The 27,581-nt window shown below is 48.1% G+C and overlaps 1 protein-coding gene across 4 annotated transcripts in view; it reads right to left on the reverse strand.

Moving 5' to 3' along the window:
• Nucleotides 1-1,139: 1,139 nt before the first annotated feature.
• SOCS5 (suppressor of cytokine signaling 5) overlaps nucleotides 1,140-27,581 on the reverse strand; it is a 163,992-nt gene continuing 137,550 nt past the window's right edge. For 2 of the 4 annotated variants that reach the window (XR_010123253.1, XR_010123254.1), the window contains exons 2-4: nucleotides 14,924-15,290; nucleotides 6,024-6,091; nucleotides 1,140-2,207 (exon numbers count right to left, since the gene is read on the reverse strand). The gene's annotated coding sequence lies outside the window, so the exon portion shown is untranslated. Of the gene's footprint in view, nucleotides 2,208-6,023; nucleotides 6,333-7,748; nucleotides 7,847-14,923; nucleotides 15,291-27,581 lie in introns of those variants that run through there. The other 2 variants (XR_010123255.1, XR_008497208.2) reach the window with 2 other exon arrangements.

Genomic DNA, 27,581 nt, shown 5'->3' on the forward strand with positions numbered 1-27,581 from the left:
GGATGAGGGCCTCAATTTTTAACTTAATCATTTCTGTCTAAGCTCCGTTTTCAAACATGGTCACATTGTAAAGTACTGGGGTTTACGGCTTCCACATATGGGTTTTGGGGGAACAATTCATCCCCATAACATCACCTCCCTCCTTCCTCCTTCTGGGGTCACTGAGGACCAGCTGTGTCCCATGACAGAAGGTCACAGCTTTGTCAGGCAGTGTTCCAGCTCCCTTGCCCACACCACTTTCTCTCTTTCCCCACCTGCCCCTAGCCAGGTGGAGTTAACGGTGCTGAGCTTTACCGCCTCTGAACACTGCACTGCATCTGGTTTCCCCCAAGCCCACCCATACCTTTGTAAAATGCTCCCTCCGTAACTCTGCTCACTCATCCACTCTGAGTGGTGCTGTTTCCTGCCGGCCCTGCCTGACACCCAGGTATGTCAGCCCTCCAGGCTGCTCTGAGGATTTCCATGAGGTGGGGCTGGGAGCCACCCCCAGTTCAGCTCTCCCTTGCTAGGAGATTCTGCCCTGGTCACTTACTAAAGGCATGAGGGTCAAGAGGGGCATGACTTTATGTGATAATAGAGCAAATGACTAAAACACAACGTCCCGCACCTCCAAGACTCTGGCGTGAGGAATCCTCCGTGGACACTCCTTCATAGACACTCGCTCGATGCCTGCATGTCCTACTGGGCAGCTCCTGTCTCCTCCAGCTGCCAGCCCCCACTCTCTCAAATTCCTGCTATTTCTTTTAATTCAGTAGCCATCCCCCTCCTTCACATTTTAGCCCATCAGGGCCATTCCCTGGGGGCTTCACATTTCACACCAAAGAGGCCTCCTAGTACCGGGCCAAACAGATGCTGTCTATGGGAGACTCCGCACCATCTTGTAAACCAATGATTCTCCTCCTTCCGCATTATGGGCTCTTTTTACCTCATTTAATACCACGACCCTCTTTCTATGTATTCTGTAGTCTATGACATTTGGAAGAGGTAACCTGCCTTTGTTTACCTGTCCAGGCACCCTGTTGTTGGGTATCTATGGCATTTATACTTTGTTAAACACATTTTTAGATCCAATTCCTCCTTTCTTCATTTCCCAGTTCTCAGGCATTGTGTATGGTTAAAATTAGGAGATGCTCAAAGTATGATTTCACAAATCACATGGTTTGTTGCCCTACAAAGATGATATTTTTCCTAGATTCACAATGCTTAAGGAGGGGGAGAACAACATGAACAAATCTCACAGGGAATGCGCTGGGTAGACAGGGTGTATTAGTCACAGAGCGAGTGAGTTCCAAAGTTACTAAAGTCTACTTGCTCAATTAGGAGGAAGCAGGCCTCTGTGGAGAGTGAAGGCTCATTAAAATGTGGTGTGTCTCTTTTATAAGAGCAGCTCTTGGGAGAGAAGCCATCCAACACAACGGAGATTCACAAAGACACATATGGTCCCTCAACGCTAGAGGGTGGCACCGGTGTTTGCGGGCGATGCTTCCAAGTTCAAAGGCTAGCAGGGTGGGGCCCTGTCGAAGAGAGGCTGACAGAGTGTAGCTTGCCACAGCCCAAGCTCTCAAAGTGTCTGTCAAACCCTTAGGTTTTTAAGTAGTTTGAAGTTCAGTGGTTGAGGTCAGTAGCTCACACATAGGATCTGATGAGGTGTGATGTCACATTCTTGAGGGGGGAAGGATTACACTCCAAGTTCTTGTCATAGCAAAACATGTCCCTCACGTAGCAAGCTATGTTCGCATTTGGACTCATTTCCAAGCTCCATAATGTCAGGAATGCTACAGTGGTCTGTGTATGTGGTTTCGGACACCTTCCACTTAGAAAGCTTTGACTTCCCCTGAGTTATTTTGAGCAGATGGTTATAGGTGGTTCTTGCTCAGGACCATCGTTCAGACAGACTCACGCAGACTAGAGATGCTCTCTTAAGACCTTGGAGCTCATCCGAAAGGGAACACCTCATGGGTCTGCTGAATGTGAAGTCCATGCTGAAGGGACCACGAAAGGAGAAGCTGTGTCACCAAACATTCTGATAGCTGCTCCTTGCTTTTCAGCCATTTCTGTGTAACATCCTACAACTCATGTAACAAGACAGTGAGCAATGAGAACCCTTGTTGTGTTGAGCCTGACAAAGGCCGAATTCCCCAAAGTCTGGCACAAACACCAGTCACGTGGCATCCTCCCCAAAAAAAGTGTTGAGTGGTCAAGGAAGTCTGGAAAACAGTTTACCCACCATTAATGCATCTAGTGAAGTCTCAGAATCATGCATAAACATATATATATATATATATTTTTTTTTTTTTTTTTTTTTTTTTTTTTTGAGACAGGGTCTCACTCTGTCACCCAGGCTGGAGTACAATGGTGCAATCTCGGCTCACTGCAACCTCCGCCTCCAGTTCAACCAATTCTCCCACCTCAGTCTCCTGAGTACCTGGGATTACAGCATGTGCCACCACACTCAGCTAATTTTTGTTTTTGAGACAGAGTCTCATTCTGTTGCTCTGGCTAGAGTGCAGTGGTGCAATCTTGGCTCACTGCAACATCTGCCTCTTGGATTCAAGAGATTCTCCTGTCTCAGCCTCCTGAGTAGCTGGGATTACAGGCATGCACTACTACGCCCAGCTAATTTTTGTATTTTTAATACAGACAGGGTTTCACTACGTTTCCCAGACTGGTCTTGAACTCCTGACCTCATGTGATTCACCTGCCTCAGCCTCCCAAAGTGCTGGGATTATAGGCGTAAGCCACTGCACCCAGCCAGTTTTTGTGTTTTTAATAGAGATGGGGTTTTGCCATGTTGGCTAAGCTGGTCTCGAACTCCTGGCCTCAAGTGATCTGCCTGTTTTGGCCTCCCAAAGTTAAATACGTTCACTTTTAAAATCCAACATTTCCCAAACTTATTAGACTTTTTAATGCATATAAAACACCAATTAACATCTCACAAAGCTCGAGAGTCATGGAATAGACTTTAGGAAACATTGCCCTAAGACCCTAGAAAGCTCTTCTGAATAAAAAGAAAAAAACACGATTAGCAAGGATGGTCCTTGCTTTATAATAATCCTTTGAAAATTGTTGACATAGATATGAGAGTTAACTAGAGTGTTGTATTAATGAGGCCACCCTCATCCTTCAGTTGGGCTAATCAGTGGTGGTAGCCCTGCAGTATAGAGTAACACAGGAGAAAATACTAATTAGGTCAAGGAAGGCTTAAAGTCTTGAGTGACAGGTTGCATTTTTACTGCTACACAAATAAAGAAGAGGTTGGAAATATTTGGGACCTACTGTGACTCTTTTGAGAGAAAATCAACAACGAAGACTTGTAGTCTTCTCCCAGACTTTTCCTTACCACCGTTTTTGAAGCCTGGCTCCTGAACTGGGCAACAGGGGCTATGTTCTTGGATTCCCATCTAATAGGTCACCTGGCACTGTCATGCTTAGGCAGTGCAGAGGCAGCCTGGAGTGCAGGCTCACCTTTCCAATTCTATTTATTTATTTTTGAGACAGAATCTGGCTCTGTTGCCCAGGCTGGAGTGCAGTGGCATGATCTCAGCTAACTGCAACCTCTGCCTCTTGGGTTCAACCAATTCTCCTGCCTCAGCCTCCCAAGTAGCTGGGACTACAGGCACCCACCACTATGCCCAGCTAATTTTTTGTATTTTCAGTAGAGATGTAGTTTCACCATGTTGGCCAGGCTGGTCTCGAACTCCTGACCTCAAGCGATACACCCACGTCGGCCTCCCAAAGTGCTGGGATTACAGGGTGAGCCACCGCGTCCGGCTCCAATTTTCTTCAGAATGAAGGTATGTGAAGCAGATTGTTCCAACTCTATGCCATTTTAGTGCCTGCATTGCCTGAGATGATTTTCCCAGGTGCCAAACAGGACACAGCAGGGTCACAAGCACTGCAACCTATCTCCTTCCCTACCCTCCTCCTCCCACCCTCACCCCTAGTCCCAGCCTTTCCCCGAGGTCAGGACCCTACGGAGAGAGGCTGGTGAGGGTATTCAAGCTGTAGCTCCTGGAGGCAGAGGCTCAGGAACCACTAACTTCCCATCAACCCTGGAGCTGCAGCAGGGAGGTATTGACTGCTCACTAACAAGGGACTCACCTTAGAAAGATGGAGAGAAAAGGGAGGGGAGTAGGTAAGATACGAGGTCTGAAATGAAAAGGTCAAGAACTGGGGGTGCGTGGCTGGTCTGGGCACCCACTCCATGCATTTCCAGGGGATATTGACCTGAGGCGGGCACAGAACTTTCCCCAGCTTCCCACTGCAGCAATCCCTCAGTCATGGGTGAAAAGGCTGCCTGGCAGTGGGTGCTTGAGGAAGGCTTTTGAGTCACCTAGTGGGGCTCCCCGCCCATGGGGCTGACCTTGTGCACACAGGGTTCCTTGAGAAGCTGCTCGTTTAGCTGCAGGGAGTTGCAGGGATGTGCAGGTGTCTCCAGTTCACAGCTGCAGAGTGAGAGGCAGGGGACAGCAGCAGTCCCAAAGAGGAGGGTTGCAAAGAAATCAGAGGAGGAGAGAAGGTGCTCACAGCCAACAGGGGCTACGCAGAGAGACAATGCGGCTTTTGGAGAAGGGCAGGGAGAGGGCACAATACTCTCAAGCCCGGTGGCATTATTCAAAGGACCTCATAAGAGTAACAATAAAAACAGTAATAAGAACCATGACAATGATAATGAGAACACTAACCAAATAATCATAATAGCTTCTGCCTCATTCATTTATTCAAGTAATATTTGTGGAGGCCCTACTGGGTGCCAGACACATGCTGGGCACCTAGCTTACAGGGAGGCAAGGTCCCTGCCCTCCTGGCACTTAACAGTCCAGTGTGGAATCCAGTGAGCTTGCAAGGATTATACAAAACCATGCAACATGATGGTGGCGATGTTTATGAGAGAGCCTCCCTGAAAGGACTGTACTCTTCACCTGCACTGCCTCTCTGAATCCCCACAACAAATCTCTGCGGCTAGTGCTTTTACAATTCTGTTTTATAGTGGAAGAAGTGGAGGCTCAGGGAGATGAAACCCTCTTCCTTCAGACATAAAGTCAGTATGTGACAGTGTGGACAGATATGGCCCAGAGTTACCAGCCCCCTTTCGGCAGCTCTCGGAGGGGAGGCTAAGTTCTCACACAAAGGTGAGGAGGGCAGAACGTGCCTGTGGAGGTCAGCAGGTTAGAGGACAGGTAGTGCCAGGCATCAAGCGGCCACACACAGAAGCCAGGCCCAGGCTCCAGGAGTCTGGGAGTGAGGCTGAGGCCGTGGGGATGAATTGTGTCCAAGATGCTTTCAGCCTCCTTCTCTCACCTCCTCTTGGGGCCTAGGACCTGTTCTCTGCACCTCCACCCAGTCTCCAGTAGATCCCCCTGAGCTATGGGCTGACACGAGGGTTTTCTTGCCAGGGGGATTTGCATTCCGCAGGAGATGCCTGAAGACCTTTGTATATAGTTAAATCAGAGAATGTTGGATGTGACTGAAGTCTGGAAGTAGGAACCTGCTGGGCATTTGGGGCAGGGACGGGGGCAGCCTGGTGGGGCAGGGTCCATGTGCATTGGGGAGAGAGAGAGGAAGGTTGAAGGAAGATTGGGTATAACCTTAAGTGCCAGCATGAAGCCCTTGACTTTATCCTGATGCCAGCGGAGCCATGAATGGCATAGGCTGGACTGCCCTGACAGTGGATCACTGGCACAATCCAGCTGGAGGCCTTGGGCTTCTAGGCCGGGCATGGTGTGGGAGAGCTGGGTTGGTGTCAGAGAACTCTGGGCTTCCTGTAGATGAATCCAAGGGCTTTCTTCTCGGAGGGGCCCGCTGGCTCCCAAAGCCTGGCCCACCTTCCCCAAGCTGCCCGCTTGTCAGCTCTGTGTAGACACCAGGCTTCCCTGCAGGGATTTGCTCTTCGCCAATAACAGAAAAGGGAGAAAAAAATCTCAAGCTCCCTGGAGGGGGATAACTGGTTGTATCTGAAACTCAACGGATTGGCTAATAGTCCTCTAAGGATCAGGGTGACATCAATACCTTGAATTACTCACCTGGTATAAAACGGCCCCAGTCCCTCCAGCCCAGCAGCTGCTCATCATTGGCTGTACATTGGAATCATCTGAGGAATCAATATATATATATAGATAGATAGATAGATAGATGCCTGGGCCCCATCTCCAGAGATCCTGATTGATTGGTCTGGGGTGCGGCTGGGATTGGGGTTTTAATCTGTGCAAAGGGCTGAGGACCATGGCCTCACAGACTTCCGCAGCGTGGTAGTTGGAGATGCCACTGAGGTTGGTCACAGCTCTTTCAAATCAAGGTACTTCCTGGAGACCTCAGGGGCTGATTCTTGCTATATGAAGTGATTGTATTATTACAGTTCCTGAAATGCCCTGAGGTCCTAGGAGGAGAGTTCTGGATTCTCACCAGAACATTCTGAGACCTGACCTGAAAGGGCCCTGTCCTCAGCCTCCTGCCCCCTGCTCTTCATCATGATTATTCTTTCCTGCCCTGACGTGGGATTCTCACTCCATTCTGCCTCCCAAACCATTTATTTTGGACAATCATTAAAGATAAATGTTTAAAAAATCATCTAAGAAAACATGTGTATCCCACTGGAAATTTCAAGGCAATGAGTCATCACACTCCTGGTCCCCCTCGAATTCCCGTCTCTTATGTAAGGCTGAGTCATTTTTTTGTGAGGTCCGTGCATTGCAGAAAAAAATTGGAAGGCTCTCAAGATGAGTGAGTGTGTGTGTGTGTGTGTGAGAGACAGGGATTGATTCATGTTATTTGCAGCTTCAGGGGACTGGTGGTACCCCTGAGTTAACATCAGAGATTCCTCATCCCCTATACTCATTCTTTTTCTCTCTACTTCAATTTCCATCCGGTGATGTTTTTGCTCCAGAGTGCAAATGTGAGCCTTTGTCATCCTGCTGTCCCAGCTCAGGACCACTGTCTGTCGTGGGGCCTGAGGACAGGCCAGCCCAGGAGAGGGTGCTCCACTCCCCAGCATGCACATCCTGAGTAGGCCCCAGAGCCCGAGAGATGGATAAACTATGTCTGGGGTCTAGCTTCCAGGTCTGGGTTCTGGTTATTTCTGATTTTTCTCAGAAAAATACAGAGGCTGTAGAGCAGGGTTCAGGAGAATAAAGAATCGCAGGTATTTCAAGGGAGCAAACTGAGGGAGCCCGTTCCCTAGAGGAATGAGGTTGCTCTTTGGGAGTTTGACCATAAAATTGACACATAGAAATCAAAGCAGACAGAGGCCCAGCCATGCTAAAAAGAGACAGAATAGGGCCCAGGCCAGTGAGACCCGCATATCTAAAGGAAAAGATGCCAGTCAGAAGGGGTCAGGTCTGCAGCAGAGAAGTAGAAAAGAGCCAGTCCTAGGCACATGGCCACACCCATCCCACACTGCCTGGTGAAAGGGATTCCAGTGTCCCCACTGGCAATGGCATGTCTCTGTTGGGGAGTTGCATGCCTCCCACTTTTGTAGCCTGAGATTTTCAATCATTTGCACTCAGTAAGGAAAGGCCCTGATTCTGAGCCCAGAAGCCCAGGCCTGGCTCCTTAAGCATTGTGCCTACAGGAAAGGGAGGGACTGCATGTAGGGATGAGAGAGCATCCAGCTGCTCGCCACTCTTCTTGTGAATGAACAAAGCTACTGTATTAGTCCGTTTTCACTAATACATACGGGTATGATAAAGACATACCTGAGAATGGGTATTCACAAAGGAAATTCACAAAGGAAAGAGGTTTAATGGACTTACAGTTCCACGTGGCTGGGGAAGCCTCACAATCATGGTGGAAGGCAAGGAGGAGCAAGTCACATCTTATGTGGATGGCAGCAGGCAAAGAGAGCTTGTGCAGGGAAACTCCCATTTTTAAAACCATCAGATCTTGTGAGATTCATTCACTATCATGAGAACAGTGCAGGAAAGAACCGCCCCCATAATTCAATCACCTCCTACCAGATTCCTCCCATGACACATGGGAATTGTGGAAGTTACAATTAAAGATGAGATTTGGGTGGGGACACAGCCAAACCATATCATCCTTCTGGTTTGATACAGTGTGAGCTGATGTTGCATGAATTCCTCCCTTCGTCACCATGAGACCACCTCTCACGGATGAAATATAATCAGGAGAGAACCTGGAGGGGGTGAGGCCATCAGGTGAATACCATTCCTTGGGATCCACCAGCCTCCCCAGAGGTGTCCTTGGCTTCGTCAGAAGCCTCACCCCTTTCTTTTAACTTCCTGAGCTGTGCTGTCCAATATGGTGGCTACTGGCCCCATGTGGTTGTCAAGCACTTGAAATGTGGTCAGTCTAAATTGGCATGTGGTGTACAGGTCAAATACATATAAAATTCTGAAGACTTGGTATGAAAAAAAAATGAAGAATATCTCATTAATAATTCTCTATACTGATTGCACATTGAAATAATATTGTGGATATATTGGGTCAAATAAACAGTATTATTAAAATTAATCTCACCTGCTTCCTTTTACCTTTGATCCCATCCCCAAGGCCTGCCAGAATGAAAATAAAGAACAAAGACAACAAAAAAAACAGCTGACAGGAACAGGATCTTGGGAGCCAAATATCAGGTGGGTGAGTGGTCACTGCCCCCAACATTGTACTGGGCGAATAGTGTCCTTCTAAAACTCTTGTCCACCTGGCACCTCAGCATGTGACTTTATTTGGAAATAGGGTCTTTGCCGATGTAATTAGATAAGATTTTACTGGGTTTGGCTGGTTATAAATCCAATGACTGTTCTCCAAGGCCATATAAAGACACAGAGACACACGTGGGAGGAGGAAGGCCATGTGATGATGAAGGCAGAGGTGGGAATGATGCAGCTACAAGCCAAGGAAAGCCAGGGATTGCCAGCACCAACCCAAGCTGGGAGGAGGCATGGAGGGGTGCTTCCTGTAAACCAAAAAGTATCTGAGTCAGGTATCAATCAATGTAGAGGTTTATTTTGCCAAGGTTAAGGACACATGCCCAGGAGACAGGTCTGTGCCTTTCTCCAAGGATGATTCTGAGGGCCTCAATATTTAAAGGAGAAAAGCAGGCTCAAGGGAAAAGAGGTCACATAACTGAATCCATATGTTGCAAGAGAAAAGGAGTAGGTAGGGGAATGGTCAGTTATGTATTCCTCTCAAGCTTACCGTAAGATAAGGTGAACATAGCGTAGCTACTGTGGAGATATTTTACTTTTTATCTGTAGCTATCTGCTCAGGAAAAAAAAAAAAAAAGGCAGCTTCTTCTATGACTCAGCTTTCAGCTTAATATGTTTTTCTTTTAGCAGGGTGAATTGGGGTCCCAAGTTTTTCTTTTCTTTGGCAGAGTGAATTGGGGTACCAAGTTTGTTCGTTCTTTCTTGCTTGCTTGCTTTCCTGCTTTTTTTTTTTTTCAGGGTCTCACTCTGTCACCCTGGCTAGAGTGCAGTGGTGCAATCTCAGCTCACTGCAGTGTCAATCTTCTGGGCTCAAGTGATCTTCAGACCTCAGCCTCCTGAGTAACTGGGACCACAGGTGCATACTACCACACCTGGCTAATTTTTGTATTTTTCATAGAGACGGGGTTTTGCTATGTTCCCTAGGCTGGTCTTGAACTCCTGAACTCAAGCAATCCCCCTGCCTTGGCCTCCCAGAGTGTTGGGATTACAGGCGTGAGACACCGTGCCCGGCCTGGGCTCCCAGGTTTTTACTTTGCTTTCACATTCCCTGGAGTCCTCAGAGGGAGCATGACTCTGTTGATACCGTGATTTCTGACTTTTGGCCTCCAGAACTGCGGGACAATACATGTCTGTTGCTTAAAGCCACCCCGTTTGTGATAATTACAGCAGCCCTAGAAAGCAATATACTTAGTGTGGAAAAACAATGTGAAATTTCTCATTAGTAATTTTTTATGTGAATTAAATGATTGATTTGATAATATTCATTTGGGTTAATATAAATATATTGGATTAAATATAGTATTAAAGTGAATCTCACTTTTTTTTTTTACTTCTTACAAAATATGATGATTAGAAAACACTGGGTTGCATGGGTGACTCATTTATGGCTTGCTGTATATTTCTATTAGACAACGCTGCTCTAGAGTGTACAAAACAAGGGACTCTGGGGTCCCTGTGTGTGAGACCCTGCACCTCTTCCTCTGGAGAAGAGAGAGTGAAGCTTTTAAAACAGAAGCCCCAGCCAGGCACGGTGGCTCACTCCTGTAATCCCAGCACCCAGGCCAAGGTGGGTGGATCACTTGAGGTCAGGAGTTCAAGATCAGCCTGGCCAACATGGTGAAACCCCATCTCTACTATAAATATAAAAATTAGCTGGGCGTGGTGGCAGGTACCTGTAATCCAAGCTACTCGGGAGGCTGAAACAGGAGAATCACTTGAACCCAAAGGCGGAGGCTGCAGTGAGCTGAGATCACGCCACTGCACTCCAGCCTGAGTGACAGAGTGAGACTCTGTTTCAAAATAAATAAATACATAAATACATAAACAAACAAAACAGAAGCCACACAAAGGCAGGAAAGGTTTTTCCACAAAGTCCAGCAGCACTGTCCCCAAACACGAGGAAATATCAACATTTCAGCCTGAGTTGAGACCTGCAGGAGAACGGAAGCCCCTGGATAGGCTGGGAAGAGGAGTCAGGAAAAGTCTTCCATTACAAGTGGGATAAGAATTTTGTGCCACTCCTGGCCAAGGTGGGCTCTGCCTTTGAGAACAATCACAGAGCCCCAAAAGGGAACCCTGTGCAGTGAAGGCCAGGGTAGGTGGAAGGCCGGACGGATGCAGGGAATGCTCCTGTCTCCTTTGAGGAGGGCTGGAGCTAGAGTCCCACACCTGCTATACTTTCAAAGGCAGCAACCCAAAGCCGGACCAAGGTTCTAGAATCCTGCCGGCATGCCTTTGCTGGCCGTAGGCTGTGTGGGAGTGGGGTCTTGGGGTTACCCAAACAGCTCATTGGCTGTGGAGTTGGGGGTGTGGGGATGGAAGGTGGAGAGAGGGAAGCCACCTGGCTTAGCCAGACCTGACTCATGTTTTCCTTGGCTAGAGCTGGGATTCCTTTCAAGGTTTCTGTCCCAAGATAGCATGGCTGACTGAGCTGGGCAGCAGCTGGATGCTGTATTTCACTGCTTGTCCAGGCTGAGAGGAGAACCAAAGATTGTCCCAGAATGTGCATGGTATGAAGGTCTCCCTTGGAGCTTGAGATCCCAGCGGGAGCTATTAGATTGCCTTTGGAGGTGGGAGTTCAAGGGGGTAGGAGTTGGATGAGGATCTGACCCAGGACCCCCAAACAGCCCTCACTTTTCTGGGGGCCCTGGGATGCAGAGAAGCAGGCCAGGCTGGTCTGGTTCTTTTTCAGGGATCCAAGGAAGCCTGGAAGTGACCTTGAGACCACTCTCAGGAGGCCCTGTCAGAAGAGCCCCTCCCTCTCTGCATAAAGGTAGCGCTGGTTTTATTGTTGTTGTTACTGTTATATGGCTTCCCCGAAAACACCCAGACAGGTTTAAGAGTGCAGCTCACTCAAATTCCCCCATGCAAGCCATCTGTTCCTAACCAAGCCTCTCTGTGTTTGCTTTGAGGGATACCTGGTTGCTTTTTCTGAAATCCCTTCTCCAGGAAACTGGTCCCAGCTCAAATGCCAGTTCATTCCAGGAAGACTAATACAGCAAGTTATTTTTTCTATAGATGTTTACCGAGTGCTGCAAAGCCACGTGTCAGACCTCATCTAGGGACCAGGGCATAGCAGTGAACAGCACTTCATGAAATTCCATCCCATTCTCCCTTTCTGGGTATAAATGAAGGAGTCCTCAGAGAGTGGGGTGGTGCCTGCAAGAAGGCTGCTCAGGGAGCACGTGTTCTGACCAGTGAACAACTGGCTGGACCAAGGGGTCAGGCTCTAGTGGTGGCGTTGGACCCTGACTCAGCACTGTGTCAAAGCAATGGCGAGAGGTCCCTGCCTGCGTGTTGATCGGCGGCAGGGTCTGGATGCCTCCGCCTGCTCTCAGCAAGGAGCCCACTTTCCTCTCTGGGCTCAGCTCCAGTTCTCGGGCTTTCTCCCTCCCCGTCTGCTTCTTATCTCTGTCTCCAGTGTTTAGAAAATGTCATCTTGAGCAGTCAGGGCTGTGAACAGCCGTGGGAGCAAGGAGACGCTTGCAGCAAGGGAACAGGGGTCCTACCAGGGCCTGGCTTAGAGCACAAAGCTGGTCAGAGCTGGAGGGACCCTTGGAGACCAGCCACTCCTGCCAGACACCTGCCTGTTCCCTTCCTCACCCCCACCTCACCTTAGGGAATTGGAGATTTGTAGTTTTGACAGGTGGGGGAGAGAATGAGACTCTTTCTCCATCCCCAAACTTCCTCCCACCAGCAGTAACTCAAGGGATATCCACTCTGTTTTGCTTGATCAGAACAAGAAGACCAATTGGATCTGCTTAGGAAGACAAACCTCCCAGGGGCACGCTATTCAGTCCACTCCTGCTGGGGACAGAAGACCTTTGGGCAGCCCTGGCTCTGAGACTTGCCCTTTCTTGGGGCAGCACAGGTTTTAAAGACTAGGTGCCCTGGGGTGAGAGACAGAGACCCCCAACCTGCTTTCCCTAACATCCCAGGAGGACCCAAATCACTGGCTCTTCCAGTCTCTTGGCCACTTTCCAGTTCCCATGAGGATTAAAAGGAAGAAGTGGACTTTAACTCCAGCGATGGGACTGTGGATGGATCGAGGAGGGTGGGAGTGCCCTGAGACCCATGGAGTCCGCCAGCCGGTTAGTCATAGAAAAACACCTCCCCCTTGGCTTAGGTGTGTACCTAGTGGAGGCAGAGCTGAGAGATAGATGTTTTCTCCAAATCGTTCCAGCCTTATGACTCTTATAATTAGACCTGGAAAAACATCTTTTCCTTTCTTCCTTTTTTTTTAAAAGACCAGATTGTCTTAAACACAAAGTGATCATTTGGGCCTCTGAAAAGCAGAAAAAAGAGAGAGATGACCGTTTGGAAATAATGCTTTATTTCCACATTCTGCTCCCCTACCCGCTGCCTTCATGCCCTTCTCCCACTCTCCCCCACTCCCCCCGAAAATGCCCTGCTGCTGTGGCTCTGACTCAAAGAGGAGATGGAAGATGACACCCCTGGGTTTCAAAGGCATTTCCAACAAGGGCTCAGCTTCTTGCAAAGCCTCTGAGAAAACCTTGGCCAACCCCCTGGCTCCCCGCTGCTAGCCTCGAAACTGAGGCTGCTCTGCCTGTCAGGAAGCCTATAAATCCCCAAGTCGGCAAGAAGCTGCACTCTAGAGCTCTCTCCATTGCTCAGATACCTGGCTGCAGGCCCTGGGCCGACCTCAGCCAGTCTAGAAGCTGGTGTAAATAAGCACATTTATCTCAGACAGAACTCATTTTCTGAGGAAGTGGATTCCCTTGGGGATACTAGCAATCAAAAAGTCCGTTGTTCCCTATGGGGCCACAGCTCTTCCCCACTTGACAGCTGATATTTAATTTATGGCTGCTTTCCTCCATAAGAATATCACATGGTGTTCTTAGAGTTCCAGCAAAATGATAACTCCTTTGTCCCCAAGGCAGAGGAGCAGTGGCTGTCCTCATACCCATCTAACCTGGGGGAAATACATATTAGGGTAACTGCCCATATATCATCGATCAAAAATTCCAATATGCTGCTGCCCTTCTTGAAACTAGAACCAAGCACAGTTTGCAGATAGGAGTTCCTGGGAGTTGAGCAATCTGGGAGAGTTGTATTACTCAGAAATGTTTCAAGTCTGGGAGAAAAAAAGGAATCTTAGTCTTACAGAGAAAGATCTGGAAAAACATCAGGCTGGAAGCATCAAAGATGTGAGATGTCAGCATTAGAAGGGCACAAGTCAGCAGCCAGGATGGAATTCAGAGCCTCACCAAGGCCATGCAGCAACGTGTGGGGCAGACAGAGCCAGGTAGCTCCTTGGATGCTGAGCAGAGTGGCAGGCAGAAGGGAGCAGGAACATCCTAGGAAGGCCCAGGCTGCTCTGGGGAGCTCTGATGGAGAGGGGCTGTCTGACAGCCTGGCTGCCCAGAGGCCTATGTTTCAGCCCATTCCACTCCTCAGTGGCTATCTGACCTCAGGCGAGTCCCTTGGTCTCTGTGCCTGTTTCCTTACCCATGGCAGGAGATGGAGATGCTCAAGTAAATGACAGAAACACGAAGGTCATGAACAATACACAAGGCAGGAGCCAACCAAGGAGGGCTGGGACCACCAGCCAAGTCTCACCAGCTGAGTTCCATCTTGGGCCTTGGAGGCAGCAGCATTTACAACCACAAAGCAGCCTAAATTTGGCCAGCCAGAGGCCTTCTGCCCCTGGGGTGGGTCTCCGGAGCTCTTGCTGGACTGATGTTGCCCTAAGAGATCCTGGCTGGGCCTCTCCCCCTCACCCCACTCCTTCCTGCTCGTGTGTTTGGGATTAACATTCATCCCTTGAACTTTTTCATTTTTCTACTGAGATGGAAACTTGGCCAGTGACCAGGCCTGGTTGTGCTTGCAGTACGGCTGGGCTCAGGCCAAACTCACGGTAATTGTAATCATAAGCGAGGTGCCGGCTCACTGGGCGCCAGGGCTGGGGGAGGTGCAGGGCTGCCAGGCAGTGAGAAGGTGAGGGAAGGGCGCTGGGCTGGGCGCCAGGCCCTGAGGCAGTGTGCAGACGGTATGGCCTTGGACTCCTGCCCTCACCTCTGTGAGCCTTGATTTCCTTGTTAATAAAATAAAGGGATTGGCTTATAGGAACTCTGAGGCTCCTGTCCAGGCTATTGTGGGATATGGACCAGATCTCATGTACTGCCTTTAATCTCCCCCAACTCCGGCCTGGCCTTTCCTATCCACATAGAGGGACTGTGAACAGGGTGTCATGTAGGAGGGTTCCAGGTTCCCACCCCTGCCCTCCCTCATCAACCTACCTGCTTTCTCACAGGACACAGAGTGAGGAGGGGCTCTCCAAGTCAGCAGGAACTGCAACTGTCACTGTCCCAGGAAGGCAAGCATGGGAGTAGCAGAGGGACTAGGATATCAAGGTGGGATGGGGATGCTTAAAGAAGAGTCTGGAAGTGAGAGGCCGAAGATTATCCAAGACAGCATTCATCAGCTACCCTGGGGCCCAAGGGCAAACCTGATTTCCATTCCCCCTGAGCCCAGGGCTGGGGCTGCCCCTCTGCTTGAGTTCATCCACTCTCCAGGGGAACACTGCTCTGCATTGCTGGGGCAGCCCAGAGAATTCTTCACTCCGTGGGTTGTTGTGTCTTCTGTTCACACCGCAGTCTCAAAATCCTGAGAATAAAGAACAGGCAAATGGCTGTGAACAGTGGTTACTTGGCTAATTGCTATTGCCCAAGTGCAAGGGTAACCTTGTAAAGCACCATCTGAGTAGAGGTTATGAGAAGTTTCTCCAACTTTGCAGAACTCTTGGGGTTTCTCTCTCTCCCTTTCTACTTCAAATGAGTCTCTCCTTGCCTCTTCCTTTGTCCATCTCTGTCATGTCCTCCCCTGCTGCTTTTCTCTTTCCCTCTTATGCCTGCTTCTCCCTATCTATCAAGAGAAGCAGAGTAGAATGATCTAGTAGAAAGAGAATGGCTTGGGAGTCAGGCAACCTTGACCTCTTTAGCCTCAGGCTTCTAATCTATGAAACTGGGAAAATGACAGCCTAACCTCAGCACTGCCGGGAAGATTGAACAGGATGTTTCCCCGTACATCATTTTACATAGCTTCTTTATCTGTGCCAGTGTGTCAGTCAGGGTTTGGTTATAATACTGGAAGCTTCTCTAGATATTCCAAATACACAGGGTTTTAATACAAGGGATTTAGAGGCATTCATAATGGACGGAAGGGCTGGATTAGGGAAGATCAGGGAAGTCCCTGTCAGACCCCACAGAATCAGGAAGTGCCAGGATTGCAGAGAAGGCATGGAGATGATCTCAATTGCCTGCAGCACCGAAGCAGAAAGCAGACAGCGTGCAGGAGCTTGTTTGAAAGCCGCCGTCTACCACGCATCTGCCCAGGCCAATTCAGAGAAGGGCTTTCTCTCGCCTTCAGCTTCTGATGCTTGTGCAAGTGCATCTTACTGCCAAAATCTAACTTAGAACCATGATGGAAAGGAATGCTGGGGAATAAAGATCCCAGGATTTCCCTACCCCGGGAGACAGAGGAACAGGCAGAGGGGAAGTGGAGGCCTGCCAAGCCTGGCAGCGTCCCCATCGTCAGGGTATAGTCTCCTGGTCCGCTCAACCCAAAGGCCCTTCTCACTTCCTTGGCTGCATTTGGCAGGAACAAAGGGTTCATATGCCATTGTGTCCTGGGAAGATGGGTAAGGGCATAGGAACAGAGAAGAAATAGAAGAGCTATTTTACAACTTGTGGAGACATGAAAAAAGGCAGTTAAAAAATAGTTGTCTTTCCAGAGGGCACACTATGAAGTCCTAGACATATGGGATGTCAGGAACAAGCAGCTGGCTGCGGAAATACCCTGGGCAGGTCCTCTTCTGTGCCTGCTCTCTCTCTATGTGCAAAATGAAGGAGCTAAACTCTAAGGTCCCTTTCAGGGCTGAGCTCCTATGACTCCAATTAGTGAGACAGAAAGAAGATGTGCTTGGCATCCAGATGTGATGTTTCATGTCCCCTCTCCCTCTCCCCTGGGTCCTTCTCTCAGCCTCTACAAATACTCAGGTCTTCGCATCCTTTCAAGACAAACAATCAAACAAAGCAACACCTCCGTGTAAGACAGAGGGGATCTTATAACCCTCACTTCAACTACTGCTCCATCCCACTCCTGTTTTTTACTTCCAAACCTCTTGAAAGAGTTATGCATGTGTACACTGAAGAGGAGACTGGTGTTCGAGCCCTGTTGGCTTGCAGGACTCAGGTCTTGGAAGGGAAGAGCTGAAGAATTCATCCACTGGCAGGTGAATAAAGTTGGTGCTGATGTCACCTGTATGGCTACTCAGCCTTCTGGAAGAAATTGCCTGACCATGGGGTCCTGCTGCCCAGGAGGCTGGATTTTGAGGAACGTATTAGTTTTCTAGGGCTGGTGTCACAAATTACCACAAACTTGTTGGCTTAAAGCAACAGACGTTAACAACCAAGAAAACAAACAACCTAATTCAAAAATGGGCAAAGGAACTTGAATAGGCATTTCTCCAAGGAAGATATACAAATGGCCAATAAGCGCACGAAAATAGGCTCAATATCATCAGTCATCAGGGAAATGAAAATCAGAGGCACAATGAGATACCACCTTCTACCTCCTAGCATGGCCATAAAAACAAAAACAATGCAAAACAAAAAATTGAGAAATAACAGGTGTCGGCAAGAATGTGCAGAAACTGGATCCCTCACACATTGCTGGTGGGAATGCAAAATGGTGCTGCTGCTTGGAAAACAGTTTGGCAGTTCCTCAAAATGTTAAACATACAATTACCATAAGGTCCAGCAATTCCACTCCTAGGTATAGAAGCAAAAGAACTGAGAGTTGGTACTCAAACAGATATCTGTAAACCAATGTTTATAGCAGCATGATTCACAGTAGCCAAAAGGTAGAAACAATCCAAGTGCTCATCACCAGATGAATGGATAACCCAAATGTGGTATATACATACAGTGGAATTCTATTGACCAATTAAAAAGAATGGAATTTTGATATATGCCACAACATGGATGGATCTTGAAAACATTATGCTTAGTGAAATAAACCAGACACAGAAGAACAAATATTGTATGATTCCACTTACATGAGGTAGCTAGAGTAGTCAAATTCATAGAGACACAGAACAGAATAAAGTTTACCAGGAGACAGGGAGAAGACAGAAGGGAGAGTATTGTTTAATGGCTAGAATTTATGTAGGGGATGATAAAAAAAAATAATGGTGGCCAGGCACGGTGGCTCACATCTGTAATCCCCGCAATTTGGGAGGAGGCTGAGGCGGGTAAATCAGTTGAAGCCAGGAGTTTGAGACCATCTTGGCCAACATAGCAAAACCCTGTCTCTACTAAAAATACAAAAATTAGCCAGGCATGGTGGCACATGCCTGTAATCCCAGCCACTCGGGAAGCTGAGACATGACAATCTTGAACCCGGGAGGCAGAGGTTGCAGTGAGCCGAGACTGTGCCACTGTACTCCAGCCTGAGTGACAGAGCAAGACTCTGTCTCAAAATAATAATAATAATGTAATAAAAATAAAAAGAATAAAGAAAAAGATAGTGGTGATGGGTACATAGCCTTGTTAATGTAATTAATGTTACTGAATTTTGCACTTACAAATGGCTAACATTATGTTACGTATTTTTCACCACAAAAAATGTTAAAGCAAAACAAAACAAACATAAATGTTTCCTGTCACAGTTCTGGAAGCCAGAAGTCTGAAATGGCAGCGTTGGCTGGGCAGTGCTCCTCTGAAGGCTGTGGGGGAGTATCCTTCCTCGCCTCCTCCGGCCTCCCGTGGCTCCAGGCATTCTTTGGCTTGCAGCTGCATCATTCCAACCTCTGCCTCTGACGACATGGGCTTCTTCTGTGTCTGTCTTCTCCTCTGTGTGTCTCTCATAAGGACACTTGCTATTAGAATTAGGGTCCACCCTAATAATCCAGGATGATGCTGTTTCAAGATTCTTAATTATATCTGCAAAGACCTTTTTCCCCAAAAAGTCCACATTCACAGGTTTTGAGGATTCGTATGTTGACATATCTTTTGGGAGGGTCATTATTCAACCTACTGCAGTTCTCTTCCACACACACGCCTCCCCAGGTGACTGGATGGGATGTGAGCCTCTAAGCTCAGGGTGGCTCAACCATAGCCTGGCCAGCCTTCTGTGATGTGGTGTAGACTGAGCGTAGGAGCTGGATTGATCAGGGTCATCCTTTCTGAAACAGGAGCTGGGAAATGTGGTGAGCCTGAGCCAGTTTGCACCAAGGCCAGAAGGTGAAAGGTGCTTTCCGTGTGTGTCCAGTGGAAGCAGAAATTGTGAGGGAGCAGGTACTGGATGTAAATAGAAGAAACCAATGAGCAAAGAGGAGAGTGAGGAGACACACAGCGAGGAAAGAGATGGCGCAAGGGAGATCTTGAAGCCCACCAGAGAGACAGGCTGCCCCCAGGGATGGCTTTGGTTGCTGGCAGCCCTTCAGGTACATGGGAGGGCCACGTGTACCTTCAAAAGTTCCCTGAGACACTTGGGAAGTCTTTTTGTTGGGGCCACTAGATCCTGACCAGAACAAGGGCAGATGGACATGCCTCGTCCTATATAAAGTTGCCTCAGCCTGAGGTTACCGTGGAAGACCCTTTATGAAGGTGGCCTCAATAATTCCTCCTGTATAATGTGCCCCTTTGCAATGTGACTTTGCTGCTGTTCCCATCTAACAGTGAAGTTATTTGTCCTGCCCTTGAATACGAACTTGGCAAGGTGACTTATTTTGGCCGAGGGAACATTAGCAAAGGTGATGCAAATAGGTTTGAAAGTACTTGTGCATGGGGTTCACCCTCTCCTTGGCTGTGGTTAGAATGTAGAACCCATGATGTGAATGAGCCTGAGCTAGCCTGTTGGAGAGACCACATGGAGAACTGAGGGCTTAAGCTGGTCAACTGCCAGACATGTGAGGACATCTTTGACCAGGCAGCCCTAGTCAAACCACCAGATAACTATAGCTGCATGAATGACCCCAGGCAAGGCCAGCAGGAGACCCACCAGCTGAGCCCAGCCAAATTGCAGACCTATAAAACTGCAAGCCAGTAAAATTGTTGCTTCAATCCACTAAATTTTGGGACGGTTTGCTGTAGGGTGGTAGATGTGTTCTATAGTTCTCACCTAGCCAAGCCCCCAGCACGCCTAAGTACAAAGCCAGGCCCTAGAGGCAGCTAGCAGGGTTGTGTGGTAGAAGTTATAGTCTGCCATGAGCCATCTCTCCTTTGTCTTTTTAGTAATAGCACAAGTCCACCCAAATAGAGACTACATTTTCTAGCCTTCCTTCAGCTAAGTGTGACTATATTTTTACCAATGGAATAGAATGAAAGTGATATGTGCAACGTCTGTGCTGCTTATTTATTTATTTATTTATTTATTTATTTAGACAGAGTCTCGCTCCGGTCTGTATTGCCTCTTTAAAAGGAACTTGCTTGCCCTAAACTTCCTCTTCCTGCAGGCTGGAATGCAGAGCTGGTGCCAGCAAGGGTGGAGCTCTATGACAACCTCTATGATAGGGCTACTCAAAGTCTGGTCCATGGACTGGCTACTTGATATATTCAATGAGAAGGTGAGTACAGAAATCAAGAAGTGTTCACAAACTTTCATAACAAATTGACAAACTAATTTTAGGTCTATTGACTATAACAGTAGAAAAAAAATGGGATTTTAATACTGTGTTTGAGCCAGGTGTGGTGGCTCACACCTGTAATCCCAGCACTTTAGGAGGCCAAGGCGGGTGGATTGCTTGAGCTTGGGAGTTTGAGACTAACCTGGGCAACATGGTGAAACACCATTTCTACAAAAAAAACAAAAACAAAAAAATTAGCCTGTCATGGTGGTACATGCCTGTAGTCCCAGCTACTCTAGAGGCTGAGGTGGGAGGATCGCTTGAGCCCAGGAGGTTGAGGCTGCAATGAGCCGTGATGGTGCCACTGCACTCCAGCCTGGGTGACAGAGTGAGGCCCTGTCTCAAAAAATAAACAAATAATTAAATAAATAAAACTGTGTTTGGGTTTTTTTTTTTAAGTTTTTAAGTGTATTCCACAGAAGTACTATTACTTTATAACAAATTGGGCAAAAAGATCTGGCTTTTCCTCCAGATAGCCTGAAAAGCACTGCTCTAGGGGATGATGAAGTAACAAGTCACCCTGGAACTTAGAAGTGACTTGAGCCTTGTCAGGATCCTGTCTTTTGGCCTGTCATTTTCAGTATATCACCTTTCTGTATACCACCTTTTTCCACAAGGCAGGATGTCTAGCAGCATGGAGGTCTACAGTCTGTCCTTTCAGCCTTACACCCGAAAAGGAAAGAGGCCTTCTCTCCTTAGCTCTATTTAGAACAATTTCTGGGAAGATTGTGACTAGTCTGGGTCAGGTCAGATTGCCAACCTCACAACCCATCACTGGGACAGAAAGGAAGGATCATGAAAGATGGAGTCTCCCAGGAGTTCAAGACCAGCCTGGGCAACATAGTGAGAACCTGTCTCCATTTAAAAAAAAAGATGGAGGCGCCCACTGGACCACACATCTGTGTGTAGGAGCAGCTCCACAGGAGGGTGGTGACTGATCCCAGAAGGAAAGTGCAGGGCAGATGAGAGATAAGTGTCCACCACAGGGAGTTCCCTGCTTTCTCCCAACTTCTTTCTCTTGTTCTCCAGCCTCCTAAAAAACCTTTCTACCAGGAACAGCCCTCCAGCCCCAAAACCAGGGAGTGGGGAAAAGAGAGGGCAGCAGAGGCGACAGCACATGCAAAGGGCCAAAGGGGAGATGGGTCACACTACTTTCGTGAATTGAAAGCAGCTCAGGATGGCTGGTGTGTTCCAAATCTGGGAGCAGGAAGATGTGGGGCTAAATACCAGATTCTGAAGCGGGGTGGCAGGGAGTCCCCAGCTGGCTATAACTTAAACAGAGGACCCTGCCTACTGTGTGGAGGACTGAAGGGGGGCCAGGCTGGAGGCGAGAGGCCAGTTAGGAGGCTGTTGGAGCCATCCAAGTGACAGATGATGGTGGCTGAAGAGTAAGTGCTGTGGAGGAACAAGACGAGTACATTCAAGAAACATCTGGAAGGAATAATCAGCAGGATTTGGAGATGAGCTTGCAGTGGGGGATATGGGAGAGGGAAGAGTCCTGGGTGACTCTTGGGGATGCCCATGCTGCTCACTAGGACAGGGGAAACAGGCAGACAGGTAGGGATGGGGAAAAATGAGGCCGGCTTCCAACGTGGACAAGCTGGGTTGGAGGTGCCAACGGGGCATTCAGATTATCTTTGTTTTTTTGCATACACAATTCCAGGAACCTCTTACCTGGTTGTGCTCCATTTATTTTTTTCTTTTTAAGTTACATTGATCTGACCTTCAGTGGTTTTCTGCTTTCTATACACTGCCATCCAAGATCTTTATCCTGGCACTTGAGGCTCTCTAAGATCTGATCCCCACCTCATTCTTCTACCACACGGACCACTGCTTCTCTTGCCGGGCCTGTGTTCTGGCTACATGGAACCACTGACTTTTCCCCATTTATAGTTTGCTCCTCCACACCTTTGGTCATATAGTTTTCCCAGCTTGGAGTGCCCTCCTCTCACGGATACACACACAAAATTCCACTCCTCCTTGAAAGTCCAGTTCATAAGCTACTTCCTCCATGAGGCAGTCCCTGACGCTTCATATGGGAAAACCCCCATGTTTCTAAATTATCACAGCATTTTATCTAAACCTTTGCCATCTCTCTCATGTCCTATCTGCATTATATATGTAAGCTTAGACGGTGATTGATGGGCCTGGTACTGAAGGGTGTGGGGACATGGGTTATTTTCCTTGTTTAAGTGGCAGCTCTTCTGCTTCTGGTAATAGCACCTCAGTTTTCCTTTGGGGAGTTACCCTTTCCCCTGTGCTGAGCTCCTGTTCTTTAGACAGGGCTGACCCCACCGGCTCCTGGGGCAGCAAATCAGCACATTTCACTCCCTGGCTGCAGTTATCAGTTCAAGGCTGGGCTCAGGACTCTTCAATCCAAGAGGAGCCTGGGCAGGACTTTGGAGGAAAAGGGCAGACGGAGGCTGTCAGCGGGGCTGTGCTAGGCAGGGATCCTTCCTTCCTCTTCCTAGCTTCTGTTGGCTGCTGGCAATCCTTGGCCTTCCCTGGCCTGTCCCCACATCACTCCGTCTCTGCCTCTGTCATCACATGGCCTTCTCTCTTATATCTTTCTGTCCGTTTGTCTCTATGTCTTCAAGTCTCTCTCTCCATATAAGGACACTAGTCATTGGATACTGGGCCACCCTAATCCAATATGACTTCATCTGAACTCGATTATCTCTGCAAAGACCCTGTTTCCAAATAAGGTCCCATTCACAGGTACCGGGAATTAGGACTTGAACATCTTTTCAGGGACACAATTCAACCCACAACAGACCCTCTCTACCCTGGGGCTCTCATCGGTCCCATGGGACACCTCCCTGCATCCTCTCTCTCAGAAGACTCAAGAGCTTTCGGCTAAACTCAGCACAGCTGCCTCCCCTTCAGCTCATCCCCTGAGCAACTGGTCGGCCACGCCATCACCAGCCCTTTAGATTTCTCGGGTGGAGGCCAGGTGCAGTGGCTCACACCTGTAATCCCAGCACTTTGGGAGGCCGAGGCAGGTGGATCACCTGAGGTCAGGAGTTCGAGACCAGCCTGACCAATATGGATTTCTCTGTAAAAATTCCCCCTGGTTGAAGAAAGAAGAGGATCTCAAAGCCTAAGTTTCTCAAACTCAGTAGTTTCTCTTCCCTGGTCTCCACTAAAAATACAAAACCCCATCTCCACTAAAAACACAAAAATCAGCCAGGCCATGGTGGCGCGCGCCTGTAGTCCCAGCTAAATTTCTCGGGCGGAAGTCAGGCACCAGTCCACTGGGGTCCCATAGTACGGGGATCCTGGCTCCTCTTTCAGAGAAGTTCTGATGAAGCTCCCCTCATAGACTTACTGTGAGTGGGTGGTGCCTTCCACTGTCTTTCCTGCAAGAAGAGGAACATGGCATTCAATAAGCAATTCCTTTCCCCCTTAATCTCCAACAACCTGATCCTCAGCCATAAGCAGGGCTGTAAGAGTTGTAAAAACCTAGTTTTAAAATATTTCCTTATAAAATTTGCATTTTGCTCCAGTGACTCTGGGAGCTGATACCTAGCATCTTAACATCTCAGCGGAAACTTCCGTTTTAACAAGATGTTACACCCTCTCCTAAGGCCTGAGGAACTGGAGACCAAGCAGCCTTCACAGATGGCCTCCCCAGCTGGTCAGACCAGACCTTCCCTGAAGAGAGAGGCCCCTGGAGCTCCCCCTAAGCCCAGCTCTGCCTGCTCTGCGGACTCCCCTATAGCAGTAGAATGCTGTGTGGTAGGAACGGAACCTCAATGGACCCAGCGGATTGCCGCTTCCTCATTCTGTGACCTTATACAAACCGTTTATTTGGTTGAGCTTCATTTTCCTCAGCATAAAATGGACGTTAAAAAAAAATAGTCCCAATCTCCCAGAGCCATTTTCAGAATTAAATGTGTACTTGTGACTCAAGTGGATGCAACGAATATATTCGGCTCCCTGATAACAAGTCTTAGTCTTAGTTGAAGCCTCCTGGCCAGCCTAGGGCCAGGGAAGGTATGGGGGTCTAGTCCTTAGAGAGCTCACATCGAGTTGGGTGGATGACCTGCGCAAGACTGAAAACAGAAATAACAACCGACATTGTTTAACAGCCACCGGGGAGATTCATAGGCTGGCCCAGGAGCCCTAGGTACATTGGTGGCCCAATCTGACCTCTGTAGGGATTTGGAAGACAGGAATAATTCTGGTTTGGAATGGAGGTGGGCCTTAGGCAGGGTCCTGAGGAGAGTAAGATAAGCCTGGCGGAGGAGAGAGAAGGGCACTATCTCTTCCTGTGGCTTCCCTGTGAAGAAGGCCTGGACAAGTGTGAGTGGCGAACGGAATTACACATTTGCTCCATTTTAGATTCGTAAGTCAGCTGGCAAAATGATCCAGGGGCTGGTAGCACTTGGCCTCGGCTGCTCATTAGAATCACCTGGGGAGCTTCAAGAACCACTGATGCCCAGGTCCTGACCCAGAGACTCCTGTGTAATTGGCTTGGGGTTTGGAAGAGCACCCCAGTGGATTCTAAGGTGCAGCCAGGGTTGAGAACCGTTGTTACCCCTCACACCTCAGCAGTATGGCTTCTGTTAAGAAGAAAAAAGTGCTAAGAGAGAAAGCAACTTTAATTTTAAATGTTAAATTGGCAGGGTAGGTTGGTGATGTCAGATTTCCCTACCACCTTTGCCTGCCTCTAGCCGCTGCCCCCACATTTTCCCAGCTGCTCTGAAAAAGCCAAGCTCCTGCTCAAAACACTTTTTTCCCTTCCCTGAAAAGTCCTATTCTCAGGAAATTCCCTCCTGACCCCCTCATGCCTCCTTTGGGAACATCTTGTTCTTAATGCTTTGTACTGCTTCTCAGAAGTGCTCTGATCCTCCAACATCATGCAGTTTTGCTCAAATGTCATCAGGTTGCGGGGAATTTCCTAGAAGGATCAGAGGGAGCCTTCTAAAGAGGCCACTGCAGCAGTGGAGGCCAAGTGGGAAGTATGCCGGACTGGGAGCCAGGATCCCCCAGCCCAAGTGCTGACACCGCCACTAATGGGCTCTCCACTGTGTGCCTTAACTTCTACACCTGTGAAATGGGGTGGCCCAGTGACCTCTGAGGTTCCTCCTCACCCTCCCTCTCTGAGACTTCAGAAGCTATTCCAAGCTGAACACAGCTGGGCCTGAGGTACGGTTCACCTCCGAGACTCTGCTTCCTGGGGCCTCAGCCAAGCCACGGGCTTCCTGCCTGGTGAGCCACGGGGACAAGGGGCCTTCACAGTCTCTGCAGGGCTCTCCTGGGGAGCTGGGGGTGGAGAGGCAAAAAGCCTCTCAGAGCTAACACAGAGGCTTTGTCTGTGTCCAGAGCTGCGGGAGGAGTACACTGAGCAGCCCATAGGGACTCTACCTTGCCTCTCGATTTTTCCATGGGTTTTTCAGAACCTTTCATTTGCTCAAGTAACCCCTCAGCAGTAGAGACCAATAAGGGCCATTAGCTCAATTTGACATATGAGGAGGCTGAGGTGCCGTGAGGAAAGCGATGCTGGAGGAGGCAGCATGTCAGCGCAGGTAAGAGCATCTGCTGCTCTACCACTTAGCCTTTCCCAGCCTCAGTTTCCTCATCTAAAGGTGCCGATACTCTGGACTGCTCTGGCAGGCCTGCCCATGCTCCTTGGAGAGTAGAAGGAGGTGCAGGAACACCTTTGATCTTGAGATGGGACCCAGGAACCAAGTCAGTGCACAGGCAGGGCTCCGAGAGATCCATGATGGGTCAGGTACTTTTCTAGAACATTCCATACATCATCTTGTATTATGTTCACAGCAGCCCTGTCAGTCAGGCATCCTTTACCCCATTCTGCAGAGGGACAACTGGAGCCTGAGCGTTCACACACAGCCAGGGTCCAAACTCGGGTTCCAAGTCATGTTCTTCCCACCACTCTGGGCCATCCTCCTTGGACGTGGGTCCAGCGCTGGAGAGTTGAGGCAAGCTCTGATTCTGTGTTATCTCCTCCTTGTAGACAGATGGACAGCAGGTCTCAAACTCTTGCCCTCAAGTGACCCTCCCACCTTGGCCTCTCAAAATTCTGGGATTTCAGGCTCAGGGCCCAGTCCGATGCAGGCAAGGAAACCAGGGAAGAGAAACTACTGAGTTTGAGAAACTTATGCTTTGAGATCCTCTTTTTTCTTCAACCAGAGGGAATTTTTACAGAGAAATTTTACATGGATTAAAGTTATTAATACATACTTTTTAAAAACCAAGGCAAACTAAAAGAGAGACTTGAACAGTTACCAAATCTCTGGAGGGAGAATGTCTTTTATTAAACTTAGAAATGATTGAAGAAATCACAAAGAAAAGATTAGCAGGTTTGACTACAGAGAAATGTAAATTTTCTGTATTAAAAAAAGACTGAACAGGGGAAGTGGGAAAAATATTTGCAGCATTTAAGGTAGATAAGTTTAAAAATCATCTGCTTTTATTTATATTCTATCTCTTTCCTAAAATGTTTTGAGGAGGATATATTACATAAAGAGTCCATACAAACTGATAGTTACAAACATAAAAAGCTTTATATGTATACAAATAAGCAAGGAGCATAATGAAGCAAATTACATAAAATGAGTTATAACTAGTAAATAGATTTACAGAAAAATGTGCAGCCTTGCTAATCACCAAAGAAATGCAAAGTTAAGTGGAAAGCTTAACTTGACACCCAGAACTCATGAAGATGTGATAAAATAGCTAGCCAACCTATTTACTCATTGCTGACCTGAGTAAATTGTTACAATTCTCAAGGAAAATAATATGGTGAAAGATATCAAGAACTATAAACATATTTTTATATTCAACAGAGTAATTTTACAACTGGGAATTTATGCCAAAAATTCAAAAATGTGAAAAGAGTTATGTGTACAAAAATCCTCATTGCAGTGACTTTTTTTTTTTTTTTTTTTTTTTGAGATGGGGTCTCCCTCTGTCACCCAGGCTGGAGTGCAGAGGTGCCAACTGGGCTCACTGCAACCTCTGTCTCCCAGGTTCAAACAATCCTCCTACCTCAGCCCCCTTGCCTCCCAAGTAGCTGGAACTACAGGCGCATGCCACCACGCCTGGTTAATTTTTTGTATTTTTAGTAGAGATGGGGTTTTGCCATGTTGGCCAGGCTGGTCTCAAACTCCAGAGCTCATGAGATCTGCCCACCTTGGCCTTCCAAAGTGCTGGGATTATAAGCATGAGCCACCGTGCCCAGCCTTCATTGCAGCATTTTTTTTTTTTTAAGGCAAAAATTTAAAATGACCTAAATGTCCTAA

Source organism: Pongo pygmaeus, chromosome 12 (assembly GCF_028885625.2).
Source record: "Pongo pygmaeus isolate AG05252 chromosome 12, NHGRI_mPonPyg2-v2.0_pri, whole genome shotgun sequence".
In the NCBI taxonomy this organism is placed as follows: domain Eukaryota; kingdom Metazoa; phylum Chordata; class Mammalia; order Primates; family Hominidae; genus Pongo; species Pongo pygmaeus.